The 16,772-nt window shown below is 42.0% G+C and overlaps 1 long non-coding RNA gene across 4 annotated transcripts in view; it reads left to right on the forward strand.

Moving 5' to 3' along the window:
- The window catches only part of LOC144770747 (uncharacterized), a 502,054-nt gene that overhangs the window by 340,598 nt on the left and 144,684 nt on the right, over nt 1-16,772 (forward strand). The gene's annotated exons all lie outside the window — the stretch shown is intronic.

Genomic DNA, 16,772 nt, shown 5'->3' on the forward strand with positions numbered 1-16,772 from the left:
CCTTCTTCCTTCGTTCTCTCTCACTCACGCTATCTTTTTCTCATACCATATAGTTCCCATTATCTGACTTTGACTCCTAGACCTCCTTCATCTCAGTTGCTTGACTCAGCCCTTCCCTTTCCATTTTAATTCTTTTGTGTTGATTCACCCTATCTATTTCTCCTACTTTTCCTTTATGTTTTTGCTGACAACCTCATGGTTTTCACTTTCCCAGAGTTTACCCCTACCTAGTGCTTATCCCTGCCCCCTTCCATTTTCAACTCTTTTGATCGCCATTCATGTCTCCTTTCCTCTCTTGCTCATCAGTCTCCCTTCACTTTCCTTTTACCCTCCAGTCTGCCCTTTCCCCCTATTCATACCACCCGCCCTCGATTTCTCCTGCCTCCATTAACTCTTGCGTCCTAAGCTTTCTGTCTCAAGCCTTCTGCCTTCATCTCGGTAACCTATATTGCCTCCTGTACCTGTCCTCAGTGTTTCTTTTGGTACTTTTTCATTCCTTCTTTCCTTTCTCTATCATCTCTAATTTCTTGTTTCACTGCGTATTTCATTTTTTTCTCTACCCATTTCCCTGTCTTCTCTCTTCCCTCCCCTTTGTCAGTCTCCTCCACATGTCTTCCTTTCTAGTCTCTCCTTTCTCTCTGATACCCTTTACCACTTTCTTTACCACCCTCCTTATTTTATCCCGGTCTCATTTTCTTCATTATCTGAGGCCTTACCTGCTATCTCCTTGGTCTGTTGCCTTAGTTCCCCCTGCTTTATTTTCTCTCTTCCTCTTCAGCCTCATTTTTGTTTGCCTGGCTTCCTTTTCATTATCTGCCATCCTTTTCTTTGTCTCACCTCCTTACTCTTTCCCATCCCGTCTCCCATTCTCTTTTGCCTCTTTACTCACTTTAATTGTCCCTTTCCTCTCCCGCTCACCTCATTCTGCCCTCTCTCTCATTGTGCCTTTCCTTCCTTCCAGCCTCTCCTTTTCGCCTGTCTGTAACGCAGCTTTTACACAAAATGGCGGTGTATCAGAAAATGGAAGCACACGAGGTGCAGGCAAGAGTTTAATCACGGAATAAGCAGGAGCAGCTAGTCTGTGAGCGCCCCCTTACCCCCGGGAGGGAGACACCAATGATCAGAAAACAGAGCGAGTAGAGGGGTGTCCCCACACATGCTCTTCCCTCTGTGCTTGCCGTTGCTGAGTTGGTACGGCTTTCCTCTCTACTGAGACAGCTGTTACACTACAAATGGGATATACAATTCCAGCCGCTGAGCCCTGGCACTGATGGGGGAGGGGTGTCTAGAGCGAGCCAGCTGAGATTAATAGCAGCTAAACTGGCACAGGCGGGCTGGCACCAGAGCTGGAAGTATCAAACACGTCCAGGCAGCTTTTTTTTTACTTTGCATTTATAGTCATTTTGCCCCACATGAGGTAGGATTGAATGCATATCCTGATCACTGGAAAGAAACAAAGGAAAACTATATTTCACTGGGCTGGGAAAAAACGAGCTTCTTGCAATTTTTATACTTAACATTTTACAGTGTGGAGGAGAGCACGTTTTGCAAGTTTTATACACTTGCATAGAAACTTTTTGAATCAGTGCAGATGTTGAAAGAGTGAGATATTTATCACGAGTGAGACAGGTGTTGGGAAGAGTTAGTGATGCCGCTATTTAAAAGTACCTTGTATGGTCTCGAAACATATGCAAGTTGCTGACGTGTTACTGCATGGGTCTTTCCAAGGCTGCACTCTCTGTAGGCTCTGTCACAGCAGATATAGGAAAGGGGGTCCTTATTTTCTCATATTGGACCCCTACTTCAATGCAGCACTGAAAAGAGTAATAAGAACCACAAGCTGCAAAACTTTGACTCACACACAGAGATCCCCCAAAACAAACTCTGCTTGACTTAAAACATGGTTTATTCATCTGGATACCACCTCAGTATAGAATTACTATCACTTAATGTGATTGCTAAAACATATAATATACGCTTAGAAAGTATGAAGTATAAAAATGAAGTGCTTCTCAAATAAAGTATACAAAGGAAAAGGGAAATGCAAGACGGAAAAAACAAAGTGTTAGGGAACTACATATGAATAAGTGTAAAATGCCTCTGCTTTACATAGTAAAGGTTAAAACGTAGGATAACATAATAGATCAAATTGAATAAAAAACTATAAAACACAGGCCTGTAAACATAAATGAAGTCTTGGTAATCTCAACACTTAATATTTTTGAAACATTGTTCCTAAAGCATAGGGGGATAACATTTGCTAAAGGGAGATACAAAAAAAGTCTCTTTTAATCCTTTAATTGGCATAATAATTCGGAGAGTCGTATCTTGCCAATGATTGACAAATATGCCACTCAACAGTACAGGAGAATATGTTTTTTGGACATCTTTCCAACAGGAAGTAACTTGCTGAAAAATCATTTAAATTAATGAATTAATATTTTTAATTTTTGCAGCACAAATGAATTGCATTCTTGATTTAATGTTATCTTTCTCCATATTCATTTCATATTGTTTTTAGCTCTTAAAATTAAATAGTATATGTATTTAGGTACCTGTTTCAGGGTGACAAGATCATAATTTTTCTTCAGATGTGCAATTCATTTTATGAAAATTCGAGTGGGTCAAGAAGAATCTATTATATGAAAACAATGTTTGCATAATAGAACCAGTCTTCGAGAGTTTGTGTATTCTACTGCAAATTTTATTCCATATCAAGGTGGATATCATGTTTCCTGTTAACTTTCTAATGGTATTTTCTCTAGTCTAATGGCCCCAACAATCTTTCATAAAGTAGGTGTTAGTGTTTCTTAGGAGCACATATTGTGTGTAACGCTTGGTCGGTGTTTGTTAAATTGACTGTACTGCTTTTCATTCCTGATTTCTGATCCAGCTAGTCACTTCTGATACCGTTTGTCAAACCTGATACTGTTTGTAATTCCTGATACTTTTGGCCATCCTTTACACTTCCTGGTGTTCCTGATACTCCTCGCCAAGGCCGGGCCGGGAACCCAAAGCAGCCCTGGCAATTTTGTAGGACTAGCCCCCGAATCCCAATCCCATTCTCCACTCCTCCCCGTCAAATGGGGGCAGGGGAAGGGGAGGTGGGTAGGGGTGCAAGTGTGAAGCACTGCATCTTTTCTTACTAGGGACCGATATTGTATTAATGCTGCAAAACCTCCCCCCAGTGATAAAAACAAACAACCAGCCCCACCCTTCCAGCCTCCAGGGAAGACTCCTGATGCCTGCTATGGGCAGTCCGGCCCTGCTCCTCGCCATTTCTGATATAGCTCTCATGCCATTTCTCAATCCTGATACTGTTGCTCATTCCATTTACTCTTTCTCTTTTCTTATACTGTTAGCCTTTCCTCAGACTGTTTGTTGGGCCTGATATGGTTTGTCATTCCTTATACTATTTGTCGCTTTTGGTGCTGTTTTCCACTCACTGCACCATTTCTCGTTGCTAATAAAAAAAATTATACTACTGATTTTCAGTCCTCATATTGTTTGCAATGCCCATTGCAGTTTTTTATTTCCTGATATTTGTTTTTCATCCCTGATAAAAAAAAAAAAATCCTGGTGTTTGACGTTCTTGAAACTTCTTGACACTCCTGATATTGTATCTCATGCTTGATTCCATTTTTAATTTCTGAAACTGTTCCTCATTCCTTTAACTGATGTTTGTTCCTTTCACTGTTTTTAATTCCTAATGCTATTTATTGTTGTTGATAAAGTTTGTGTGTTCAGATAGTGCCGGTCATTCCCAGTGTTGTTTACTGTTCCTCATACAGCTTATTGCTCTCGATTTAGTTTGTCACCACCGATAACGTCATAATTTCTGAAATTTTCTGTCCCTCCTAATACTCCTCATGGTTCCTGATACGGTCTGGCATTCCTTATACGTGGGCTCTGATGCTCCCTGTGGAGTGTGATGCTCCCTGTGGAGTGTGATGCTCCCTGTGGGCCCTGATGCTCCCTGTGGAGTGTGATGCTCCCTGTGGGGTGTGATGCTCCCTGTGGGCTCTGATGCTCCCTGTGGAGTGTGATGCTCCCTGTGGAGTGTGATGCTCCCTGTGGGCCCTGATGCTCCCTGTGGAGTGTGATGCTCCCTGTGGGGTGTGATGCTCCCTGTGGGCTCTGATGCTCCCTGTGGAGTGTGATGCTCCCTGTGAAGTGTGATGCTCCCTGTGGGCCCTGATGCTCCCTGTGGAGTGTGATGCTCCCTGTGGGCCCTGATGCTCCCTGTGGAGTGTGATGCTCCCTGTGGGGTGTGATGCTCCCTGTGGGCTCTGATGCTCCCTGTGGAGTGTGATGCTCCCTGTGGAGTGTGATGCTCCCTGTGGGCCCTGATGCTCCCTGTGGAGTGTGATGCTCCCTGTGGGGTGTGATGCTCCCTGTGGGCTCTGATGCTCCCTGTGGAGTGTGATGCTCCCTGTGGAGTGTGATGCTCCCTGTGGGCCCTGATGCTCCCTGTGGAGTGTGATGCTCCCTGTGGGGTGTGATGCTCCCTGTGGGCTCTGATGCTCCCCGTGGAGTGTGATGCTCCCTGTGGAGCGTGAAGCTCCTTGTGGGCCCTGATGCTCCCTGTGGGCCCTGATGCTCCCTGTGGAGTGTGATGCTTCCTGTGGACCCTGATGCTTCCTGTGGACCCTGATGCTTCCTGTGGACCCTGATGCTCCCTGTGGAGTGTGATGCTCCCTGTGGACCCTGATGCTCCATGTGGAGCATGATGTTCCTGATGCTGCCTGTGGCTCCCGATGCTGCGTATGGCTCCTAATGCTATTTATGGCTCCTGATACCTTTTTTTCAAATTCATCCTGATACTGTTCATCACAGATTAAACTGTCTGATTTTATTGGTTTTATTTAAGGCTTCCAAATTTCAATTTTTACTGATTTTTACACATAAAAGCAGATGGAAATCAATGTGTTTCATGTCTGTACTTATTTTTTAAAGCGAAAAAATGTGGAAAATGTTGCTTCTTGTGAAAGACTCTGCATGCTGTCTTTCAAGAATTCCAGGCAACAACTGAGAAGATAGACAACATGGGGACTTAAAAAACATGAGATATCCTTAAATACAGGCATATTTTAACATATATTTGTATTAGAACACTAATGTGCACCTGTGAGTGTGGTGTTTTGTTATAAGTGGCTGCTTTATTTACTTAAATGGTGCAGGCATCTACATATGAGTGCATGTCCAAGACTTAAATAAATGTGGAAATATGCAAATGTACAACTCCATTTATACTCCAAACACAAAATAAATATGGATAAATACCGATTGCCGCAAAATAAATATTGAGAAATAAAGATGGAAATGTTAAAAAAACAAATACCATAAAACCGGGAGCCATGTATATTATGTTATTATATGTTGTATTATGGTATGAAATTTAATATAGCTCACAAATTACTCCCTGCAAAAACTCGGCACTAGCCAAAAGAGCGTTATCCATTGGTAGCCCAATTAGTTTTTTTTCGAGAAGAGCCAGGTTCATGTGGCCTTTCTAAAAGCAAAGAAATACACTTTTATATTACGTCTTAGAGGCGGTGGCTTCCAGCGTTTAGAGGACAAAACAGCACAGGCACAACCACCAGATCTAACCTTCTTAGAATGATTGCAAACCGATAGGCTGCACACAGCTTAACACAGGTCTTCCCAGGGACTACATTTAATGTGACGCTGGCACTAAAAGGCTAGTGTTTTTCTGTGGATGTGTAGAGCCTGTGCACTAGACAGATTGTCTTGAATTAAATGTAGTCTTCATTTGGCAAAGTGTGGGCATTGGGCATTATGCAGTAAAGCCAAAGTGTGACAAAATCCAGAGGCACCGGATACCAGGCAGTTTGCATTGTTTTTCATCTCTTACAATCTCCCCCTACTGTAGCCAGGAAGTTCCAAATAAAGGGCATTGCAATGGTCTAGTCTAAATCCAACAAAAGCCTGAACAGGCATGTGATGCCCCATGAAAGCGAGAAAGAGCATGTTTCTGCACCAGCTGCCTAAATAAGAAGGTGCAGGTAGAAACAACTGCAATAATCTGAAGGGCTAAGCAAAGTTGTTCATCAATCTGAACTTCCACACTTGACAATTGAGATGAAAGTGGACAAAAACCTATCTTTTTCTGCCAAAACCCCCAACCACAGACATTTATTTCCTCAAGTGATCATAACCTTAGTAGTAAGGAAACGTTGTTTTTTAGGGAGTTCAATGTCACATCCACGTTTAAATGGAGGAAAGATAATCTTTCAATTAGTGGATGTCACTGTCAATTGAGACCTTCATGTAGAGCTGCACGCCTTCAGCATACCAGTGAATCTCGATGCATTTTGTTGCCAAAAGTATGCACAGCGGCTCCTTGGAAAGGTAGAAGACAGATGGCAACAGAATGAAACCTTTAAATATTCTATAGGTCACAGAGATGTGCTGTGATCCATAGGTGGTCGTTTGGGGTAGCTCATGTCATGTCTGTTGGACAGGGAATAGGTGAGGCAGACTGTCCCTAAAGGATCCTCGTGTCAAATCCTTTGTGTGTAGAAAGGATGTAGAATAAGATCCGCTTTGTAGAATACTGCAGAGATGTCATTGAGGATCCAAAATTTGCCTTGGTCAGTGATTCATAGTGTGCAGTTATGACCTGGATGTCACCCTCTCTGAACTGCTCTTTGGCCTAAACCCTGGCTGGTAGTCACAGAGAAAGGTGACCTTTTTAATTTGTCTCAGCAGCTGAATACCATCTGTCTTCTTTATGATCTTTTTCGAGGACTGGAAGGTAGGAGATCACAAGATAGTTGGTATAATCAGAATTGAGGAAGTCCTTCTCCAGCTGTGGGAGGTGGTCTTGAGGTTATCAGGATCTGCATATTTAACAAGGAAGTACTGGACTACATTCCCCCTCTGGAGATGGACTTTACTGGTAACAAAGGGATGATGAGGTAACGTTTAGGGAGCTGAGCTGCATTGTTAGGTGATTAAGAATGGGAAGAGTTATGGTCATCCATTGATGCTTTAACTTATGCTACAGGTTGGATATTGGTCATTCTTTCGACATTTGCTAATTTGTGTACTCATCTTGTATATTTCTCTTGAACAGTCTCTGAATGGCATTTCATTTGCCAATAGAGTACTCTATCGGTGATTCAGATATCCGATTAATGTTGACTTTACAGAAAAAGCTGCTTTTGTTGTGAATGTGAGTTGACTGTATGTGGAGTGATGTCTTTTTCATAGATCTTTTTTCAGAACATCTCCTGTATTCCCACGATGGACACACATATATGCACCCTCTCTGGGGTACCTCTGAAATCTAAGCGGAAAAGTTTAAGTACCTTCTTTAACTCATATGTTGAGTAGGTGCCATCATTTCAGAAATCTCCCTGTGTTAAGTGTGGAAGTAAAACTACTCACATATAGCTATTTGACAAGTTTCTCCATTGTGTCATTGTCTCCATTTACGTGGCATCAAAATCAAGAGCCTCAATTGGAGTTTGGAGGGATCTAAACATTTTGAAGAAATATTATATATGGAGTAGAATCTTCCAGCTCAATTTCTTATTCAATACTAACTCTCTGTTGGAGGAACTTAGTCAGTGAAGTCTATTCTTTACTTGGAATTTCCTTAAAAAATTGGAGGACTTTCACTTCTCTCCAGTTTGTAAAAATACCCCTAGGTCTTTCTGTTATGATACAGCCTCAAAATGTTGAATACCTTGAAAACCATTGTGTAGTTCTTGGAGTCTACTAGGAAAGTGATTGACTGCTCTTTAATGGCCATTCCACTTAGCCGGCATCTTGTATTTCTACTGGTGCCCCTCCTGCTCAGTGTCAGAGATAACACTTAGTGGATACCTATATGGTAACTGATGGAATCTAGATGTACAAATAATGATAAATAAAGAGATTGATGGCTAACGTGATGTGCAGAGTGTGAATGATGGAGCAACTATTGACACCTAGATGCACAGAAGGTATTTGTTAGAGCAATTAATGAAAACATATATATGGACAAATAGAGATTGATGGAGTAATGATGAATAACAAGAAACAGATGACATATTCTAAGGTTATCTCATTGCTCAGGTAGTAAATAAAGGCGAAATCTAGCTATATAGACTTACACCCAAGTACTGAATTATAGAGAGGGTGAAGGATAACTTGCGACCTAATGATTACTTCAGCACACACTAGTTTTTGATTGAGCAATTGATGGTTTATGCATGCTCAAAGAGTAAATGATGGAGTGATGAATGGATAGTAACGTGAACATATGGTATTTGAAGTCACAGAAGAAGGAGTAGGTTCAGAGAGTGATTTATTTAGACGAGAAACATTATCCGGAATAAAGGGGTGAATAAAGTCCCCAACGGATGTATAGTGAATAATGCGTGATCGTTGGTTATATTTCTTCTGAAATTGATTTACAGGTAGTTAAAAAGTGATCACTGGATAAACCAATAATAATGGGTATGTATTAATGTATATAATTATCACCATACAGTGAGTGGAGCAGTGTAAGAAATGCTTTGATTGTCAGTCAACAAATATATATTGGTCTATAGCACAATCTCTGGTTGAAAGAGCAATCATAGGACAGATAGAGCCATGCCAGTTCACTGACTGGAAAGCATTTACCCAGGTTAGGGCTGGCAGTTGGTGTTGGCACTTGCCGCAGTGCTGCGTGCTGTGAATGCATTACACAGAGTGGAAGAAAGGAGGAAGAAAAGGGAGAAAGCTATGGGGTGGTAGAAGCACATTTGAAGGTAAAGGGAAGAGAGAGAGGAAAAAATGGGCATCAGCCCAAAGAGCCCGACTGGGAGCTGAACAACATTCTGAAATCTCTATAGCAACAAGCCAGCCTGTGCCAACCTGCAGCCGCTTCAAGCAGGGCATCCTCACTGGGCTGCAGCCATTGTTTGCTGTGGCCATTCAGCGGTGCCAATCCGCTGCTCTCATTGCTGACTGCAAGCAGCGGGGGCTTATTTGTGCATGCCCCCTTTTTATATGTCTCAATCCAGCCTCCAACCCTTTGATGCCTTTTTTACTTTTATTTTATTTTATTTTTTGTAAGAGCAGATGATGTTTTTTCTACCTTGCTTCATTCACACGAAAATGGAACTCCTTCTTTACTCAGTGTGTGCATCGGGCCTTTGCTAAGTCTCGCCCTCAACGATCGCTCACTTCACAGATGGACAGCAGACAGCTAAGGGACAGGGAACTGTGGCAAGATGCCCACAACAGCTTTCGTGTATTTACATAATTTTTAACATTTTCATTCACTCCCTCCAGCCACAGCAGCTAATTTTTTTTGAGGAAGCATTTTTCCCAATGATCCGCCTTGCAGTCCTATTTTCCTCCCGCAGAGACCTGCATTTGTTACCCTTGGCTATTTTCTTAGTAGACCGACCTTCCTTACCATTTTATTTTCATAGCTCAGAGAAGAAGCATATACAACCTTTGCAGCCATAAACAAGGCAGGATATCAGCCAGTGTAGACTACAAGTATGGAGGTGCCTTCCAGAGCTTTCCCCACCCTACTCCAGCCCCTATGTTCCCATGGCCCCTCCCCTCTCTCTACCTCCCCCTCTTCCTCCTCGCCTGCCCAAGACATATTCCTGCCTGGCACAAAGATTGTGGGAAGCTGATGCCAGCTTCTGCATCACCCAGAGATTCCCCGGCACAGGTAATACCTCTCAGGTAAGTTGCTTAATATTTTCCCCTGGGTAGGAGAGAAAATGCACCCCTTCTCCGCTTTCTTTCGCTTATTTCCTCTTCTTCTGCCCCATCTTTTCTTAATCAAGCCGGGTCTATCTCAAGCTTCTGCCACCTTCTTGTCTCCGGATGGCGCAGTGCGGAGCGGGCGCGCTCCGAAATACATTCCGTCCTGGGCGCCCTTTTTCTAAGACATAATTTAGTTTTTTAATCTTTTTTTGCATTTGCTTGTACCCCCACCCTTCAGCTGCCCGGTGTAAAAATGGAGGGCGAAAGATAAACAAAGTAAAATTAGGGGTGCCTTTGTTAGAATCATGGTGCTGAAGCGGAGGTGCCCATCCGGAGAGTATAAAGAGAGGAGGGGGAAGAAGCAATATGCCGTCGCGACTGTGCCAGGTATTTAGAGAAAGCGAAAACATGGGGGGGGGGGAGCTGGCACTGAACGGCTGGCGTCTGTGGAGCTCTTATAGTAATGGATGCCAAGAGTCTTGGATTCGAGCCATTGTGTTTGCTAGACATGGGGGAGGGGTGGGCATGAGGAGACACCAGCCTCTAGCAGATCGTCTGTTAAGAAGTCGTCTCTGTCCACAAAGTAAATATCTGCCCCCCTTTTTGAAAATGGCTTCCACGTACTCAAGTCAAATATTTAAAGTTCATATTTACTGAGGGTACGTGTGTTCGTCCCTCTCCTTTTTTGGCAAGATCTAATGCTGGCTGGTATTTTATGAACTGCCAGAGTGGCAGGAGAACGCAGATACAGGGCTCAGAAATGGTGGCTGAGGGCAGTGGGTTGATACTCTGCCAAAGGCCAGATTTTGATATGCCCAATTTGTCTTGCCTTTCTTTATGAGATCCTTATAGAAGGATAAGGGGTGTTTATAGTCATGAGGCAATTGTTTCCCATGAGGTTTGCTTACTATTTCTATATAAAGCAATGAGACAACAATGCACATAGGGATTGCTGTGACGTAGAGGCCATTTTTGGGGCATGAAGGGGGCAACCCCATGTTATCTCTGGATCTATATTGTGATTCTAGGATGACGGTATTTGGTCCCTGTGTGTTGGTGGCTGATATACCCATTAGGAGTCTGTGAAGCTGTTGCTGTTTGGAGAATATCACCTTATGCTGAGAAGGCTGTTTGCTGGTGTATGGCATGTGGTTGTGTCTTCTAGATTGTGGTCGTCACTATGAAGAGTGACCAGTTGGAAAATCAAGGGATTATCCAATCATTTTTGTTTGAGGCACAGTCAGCCATAATTCTGGTTCTCCTAGAATGTGATTGGCTGTTTCACAGCCCTACTGTCTCATTGGGCAGAACCGCCTTTCATTGGTTGAAACTTCGTCCAGGCCAGTCCTGAAGTAGAATAGGTAGACACTGAGTCTATCAATACCTTAAAACTCTTCTGAGATAAGACATGGCTGGTCTGAGTCTGGTTCCTTCTGCAGCCTGCTCCCTATTCAATAAGTTGGCATGTTCTTAAGGATCTGCTGAACTCAACTGAACAGTATCAGGAATGCACAGGGAACATTGCTAGTAGCAGTTCTTGGCAGGCAGATCAGATGGATATGGGTGTGCATTCTATACCCTGGATCTCTGGTCATGATATTTAGAGCTCATTAAATCTTCCGTTTTGAGGCCTGTCAGAAACCCTTTACAAGTTCATTTATTAGATCCAGACTCCATCCATGCACGCACTGGGATGGATCGGAGTGTAGTGTAATCCTACTGCAGAATTTGAATAAGGGCATTATTCCCCAAAGCACTTTCGGTTTGGCTTGAGCAGCAGTCCTTTCTTTCAGATGCCTCATAGTTCACCCATCCTTAAAAACACGTTGGTTCACTGTCTTAGGAAGGAATACAATCCTTGGATTCCTTCCCTAAGACACCTCAGTCGGTTATGTTTATGTTTAGACCGTCTTGGGAAATATCTTGTGCCCTGCAACCTTCCTCCCACAAGTTGGTTCCTGTAAAGAGGGAGCCTGTGGATCACAGTCCCAGAGAAGACGCTTACCAAGTTTCAAAGAGATGTATTCATGCATAATAACGTTTGTACATGGATCTTTTAGAGGAATTACTTCTTTCTTAAGATATGGGGTTGTAAATATTTCGTGTGCTGAGCACCATACTAGGAGCCACGGACATTTAAATGGAAATAAATAGTAACATATTCATGAAATCCAAAGGTGGTGCAAAATTTGTATTTGAAATAGTAAAGTACTCTGTCTGTTTTGTTTTTCTGGACCATGTCTTAGACAAGTTGCTGGTGTCCTACATTCCACTACGTGGCACTTTTGGGTGTTATTGCATATATTAAAACATCTTCACCCCAATATAGGACAAGTGAATGTACTGTTGAGGCCCTTGACATGTGAATAAATATAAGCATAGAAACTAGGTGAGACATTCATGGGCAATTGATTGTTCATCTTCCTTTACCTTTGATCAGCAATGAGAGTAGTCTGTGAATTAAAATCAAGAACTCAAAAAACTATGACAAATACATGCATTATTACCCCCTTGTCATCAGGTCCTGTGACTTAAATGGAAAACATTTCATTTAACATCAAAGCAGATTATTTCCGTTTGTTTTGGGATTACCCTGTTTTGCAATCTATATGACATCAACTCCCCGTCTTGTAGTGCACCTCAAAGATGTATGTCCGGGAGTGTTGACTATCCCAGAAGGCACCTCTCAACTGGATCAAATGTCACCAGGCAGAATGGGTAGAGAAACACACTAGCCTTTCAAAAGGTGAAGTTTGTTCAGCAGCACAACTGATAAGTCCATCTCAGAGCTGTCCAAATCTTGGAGCAGACCTCACCCCGTATAAAATACATGTAGAATTTTTAGCTTAAGATGAGTTAATCACAGTTGGGCATAGGGGACACTCTTACAGAATGCAGATAATGGCGAGAGAGAAAGAGCTAAAATATCAGACTGAGAGATTGAACTAAATGTTAGGGACACTCACAGTTGTTGGGACTATCGTTTTTTTTTTGGGTAGCAATTGGATGTCAAATGGCACTGCTTTGAAGATAGTCTCGGCTCATTTCTTGGCCTAGCCACAACAGCCCATCAAAGTCGGGGCCTCTATGGCCACCAAGAGAGAAGTGACTGCACAATGACGGAAAGCTTGGCATCCTGTGTTGGGGTGGGGTTGGGGTGGGGGGGATGGGGGGGGGGGGGTTGGAGTATGTATTAAACTATTACCTCGAAAATGCCCTGTGAGAGGATGTATCTCAGTGGGAACTAGATGGATGAATGTGGAGACTAATTGAACTTATTTTTGGGAAGTCAACTAGGCACCCTCATGGTTATATCCAGAGAGCAGTAGATCGAGAGGTATTTTTTCAAACAGTCAGTGACCATTAGATACTAATAAGTGGGCACTTTACTCAAAACACATTCTCATGCTCTAGGTGTATGTGAATACTTGGGTATCAGAGAATAGGGTACAATAAAAATATCACTAGTAAATGGCAGTGGGAACATAAAATGAAGTCAGACTGCCTGCCTTGTATTCTGTAAAGGATGAGCCAGATTGATGTCAATGAGAGATCAACCCTAATTCTCTTGTTTTTTGTGTTCTACAACCTAGAACGGGAAGTGATTGTGGCTGTCTCTGCACCAGTCTATATGATTCTAAAAAGCCAATGATTTAGAGGCCAATGGAAACTAATAAACTATTTTTTTAACAGAAGAAATTGTGATTTTTTTTAAAGAAAAGAATGAGATGATTTTAAGTCTAGGATGAACCATAGCTGCACCCACAAATCAGTTAGAAAGGAAAAGATAGCTAAAAGCTTATTATAGCCTAACCCTCCGAGGATTCCTTTGAAGGAAAAAATTAGTTAGATTTGCAGCAGTGATCTAAAAGCCTGATATTTGTATGACTACAGTAAGGCAGCATGCTTAAAATTCAGGTGGCAGCTTACATACAGGGAGAACTGGAATGTTAGAATGTGGTTGCTTTCATGAGGGCTCATTTACCCGAGATCTGATGTTCGTAAATCACGCCAGGACTTGAAGGTTGAAACTATCTCCTGTATTGTCTGGCAATGAGCAGCTTGCTTTCCAGTTACAAGGCCAGGGAATTGTAACTTCTTGCACCACTCATTTAATTTGGGTCTGGAATTGAACTAAGTTTGAGCCAGTCAGTTTATTCCATTGACGGGTCACTGTTCCCCACCCTTTCTCTTCCCACTCACCACACCTAGACAGTAAGGGCTTTAAGGCGCTTCATACGTTTCATCCTACTACGATTGAAATGTGTCATTTATTTGTGACATACATAAACAATAATAGTTAATGGTATAACCTTGTGTATCTCTCTTGTGAAGCCATATCATGATGTAGTCTTGACTCTGATATGAGATCCATAGGCTATAAAAAGCAGAGTTGAATTTGCAAAAGTCCTGAGCCAGAAGGAAAGCTTCCAAAGTGCCTTGCCAAAACTAGCCCTGAAGACAAGATATCTGTTGATCCCGAAATATCCTTCAACAGGAGAAGGAATCTGTTGAGTTGTCAGAGTGAACCACACGTACAATACCGGTACATTATAGAGTATGCTTCAACACCACTAATATGGAGGAAAGCAGATTGTGATTGTCTAAGGGTAACTAATTAGATGATATCTGAGAAGAGCATCAGAGAATGAAAAAGCATAGCATTGTTTCTGGAATTTGAAAAACTGTGACCCAATCCTATCTATCTTCCATTGGTATAGGTATGTGTGGAAGTCACACAGTCCTCAGTTAGACCAGCCCCCTATTGTCTACTGCCTTGCCTTTAGGATGACGGAGAGCTTCAGACGATGATGTTTGAAGCTATAGACTTTGCTTGCTAAATGTAGGCCACCTTTCCACTGCAGGCAATGGTTCCCTGTAGCCAGGTTTCATGCCCAGAAGGGCAGGACATGTGTCAGGAAGGAATCATTCAGTAAGGAGGCAACATAAGCTCCAGATAGAGGCAATGCTGCCCCTCAGGATTGTACTTAGGTCCAACAGGTACATTTAATCAGCTCCTGCTAAACAGCCATGCACAGGCTGTGGAGAGGCGTGGCATGAGGTGGCATTCAACATGCTATGACCCACAGCTCTCACCAGAAGTGGGCTTGTAGCTCACTACTGCCAAGGTTTGCTAAAGTGGATTTCTTTTTTTGTTTTTACATTTAAATATTACATGCTTCTCACTCTTCAAAGATGGTACAGTTTGATAAAATTCACCAAAGATGCAACTCATTAGCTTCCCAAACGTTATAACTTTAGGTACCCGGCAGCATCTTTTGAATGTGGTCTTAATCCTGACCACTTCCTTCATAATGCTCAAATCTATTTTTCTCATTGCATTTTAAGTGATTTGTAAATAATGAAAACAAACCTTTAGTGACAAAGAATATCATTCATGCCGGGTATGTAGGGTATGATGGTAAGTTTCTAAGAAGGTGGTATGTTTTTTAGGGTGGGAAGATAATTTGGTTCTGTAATGTAAGCATAATCTACCAAAGAGTATTTCACTGTTAACTACTCAACGTCTGATGCTTTCATTGTGTTCATCCGTGTAGTTGGTTCAAGACTTCCTTCCATAGACAATAAATATGTTTTTATCCCACACAGGCCTTTAGCACGGAGGAAGAGGTTTGCACACTTTATGCAATTTAAGAATTGGAAGAGTCCGTATGTCACAGAGACAGAAAATATTTTTTTTAATGTTTCTCTAGAGGGAAGGCTTTGTGCAACAACTCCACCTAGAAGAGAGTAAATATGTTGCCACTTTGAAGCATGCAACTTCCTAGAGAGGGGAGTCTAATCTAGATTTGTGCATGGGAAGATTTTTAATCGTAATTGCAGTGCTGGTATCCTCCTGACTGTAGCCTTAGCAATCCTTTAGTAATCATAGGCAGAGATCTAGGTAACATCTACGCTGCTGGACCTGCAGGTGCCAACCAAAGATGCCATAGAGTGTGGGCACCTCTTTCAGTGTTGAGTTGAAACTCTGGTGACAGAAGTGTTAATGTATCCCATAGAATAATGGACTGAGTTTTATAACGTTTTAAAAGTTCAAATAGTTCCTGAAGCCTTCACACTTTTCATCTAACTTCTACCCTTCAACCACAGAATTTAGTGTCAACTTGAAGCCTGCGCCAAAGTATGCCTGTGTTGTCATCCACTGTCAGTTCTGTCTTTGATAAACATTCCCTTTGTTTATCTCAGAGAGAATGGTTTCTTGAGATCGTTTTTGCTTGCCCCACCTGCCTGGCCCTTAGGTCCTGAATAACATCTGTGATGTCCTGAGGTCTCACACTAGGGCCTTATCCATGGAGCACAGAATCAACACAGGCACTGAATTTATCTTCTATTTGGTTGTTACTTGGTGCCTGATTAATGAGGATATGTTAGTTAATGCTGTGTATTTTGTCCTGTTCTAGAGCTAGCTCAAGAAGTATTGTATAACAGGTATTGTGGCCAATTACTTTCCTGTATGAAAAATGTTCATTGTATTACAGAGAGACAATGGTAGCTACACTCAAGATGCTGAATTCTAATTATTTTTTAACTATGTACTATACAAAATTTAAAGAAGCTTAAGTTGTTTCATGGGATTTCCTTACCACTCCAAAGAAACAGGCTATCAAAGACTAAATATGGTCAATTTGTTCAATTCCACATGCACATCCATCATGCTCCTTCTCATCTCTTGCCCTGAAGCCCTGAGAAGCACAGCTGTATAGTTTTACTAGGAATCTGATTAAAATGGAATTTCCATTGGGGATTTTCTAACGACTAACATGTAAAGTTTTGTGTTTTTTCTGAAGAATAAAAAGTAGGATATTAAAACGTCATCATTGTTTGTTTAGGAAATCTATTCAATTTACTGTTGAAATGGTGTTATAAATTTGCAATCTAGTAATTCTGTTTCATAGATAATCCAAATAAAAGATAGATTTTGCTACAGACCTCTAGGCAGTTGTGAAGTGCACTGTGCACACGGTATTGCTGCCCTAGTCCTCCTCGTACCTGAATGGGTAGCAGCCATCCTACCCATATTATAAATT

Source organism: Lissotriton helveticus, chromosome 7 (genome assembly GCF_964261635.1).
Source record: "Lissotriton helveticus chromosome 7, aLisHel1.1, whole genome shotgun sequence".
In the NCBI taxonomy this organism is placed as follows: Eukaryota; Metazoa; Chordata; class Amphibia; order Caudata; family Salamandridae; genus Lissotriton; species Lissotriton helveticus.